Source organism: Meles meles, chromosome 12, assembly GCF_922984935.1.
Source record: "Meles meles chromosome 12, mMelMel3.1 paternal haplotype, whole genome shotgun sequence".
NCBI classification, from domain to species: Eukaryota; Metazoa; Chordata; class Mammalia; order Carnivora; family Mustelidae; genus Meles; species Meles meles.
In genome coordinates this window covers 80,245,259-80,246,083 of record NC_060077.1, presented here as the reverse complement: position 1 = coordinate 80,246,083, position 825 = coordinate 80,245,259, and the positions used below count along the sequence as shown (strand labels likewise).

General features: G+C 37.0%; 1 pseudogene; it reads left to right on the top strand.

Annotated features, from left to right (window-relative positions):
• Window positions 1–500: 500 nt before the first annotated feature.
• On the top strand, window positions 501–614 carry LOC123954768 (annotated as a pseudogene).
• The last annotated feature ends 211 nt before the right edge of the window (window positions 615–825 follow it).

Below are 825 nucleotides of genomic sequence, written 5' to 3'. Positions count from 1 at the left end.
CACGCCCTCTGAGCTCACTTCTTGTCTGGGACACGCAGGATGACTTGTGCCCATGGAGGTTCTCCCCGCAGATGGCCACTGAATGGAGTTCCCGAGTGGATGGAGGTTGAGGAACAGGAAACAGAAGAATAACTGATTTCACACTTCTTTACTCCAGCAGATAAACTAGAGGGAAGAGACATAAAACACATCGCCGAAGCTCAAATATTTCCTAGGTACAAGCCACCAGTCAGAGACTGATGTATGTGGACAGCTCTATTTAATAATCGCAAACACACATTAGAAGGGTTTAATCCCATTAGTCACTCATATTTTAAGTTAACATCCAGTTTAGTTTAAAATGTGGTTTGGGGGCACCTGACTGGCTCAGTCAGTGGAACGTGCAGCTCTTGGCCTCAGGATTATGAGTTCGAGCCCCACCCTGGGTGTCGAGATTGCTTAAACAAACTTTTTTTAAAAAGAGAGAGAGAGAAAAGAAAAAAATAATAAGATATACTCTTGTTTGCGCTGACTTTGGTAATATATATACTAAAATCGGAATGATACAGGTAAGATTAGCATGGCCCCTGGGCAAGAATGACACACAAATTCTATATTTATGTTAATATATGTTTTAATATATAATTTAATATATTGTTTATTTATTTAATATATTATTCAATATACATTATATAAAACATATTTCTGAATTTTTGTTATATATAATATAGAATATAACTCAGAAAGAGTTATAAAAAAGAATGAAATCTTGCCATTTGCAATGACAGGGATGGAGCTAGAAAGCATTAGGCTCCGCAAGATCAATCAGTCAGAGAAAGACAAATA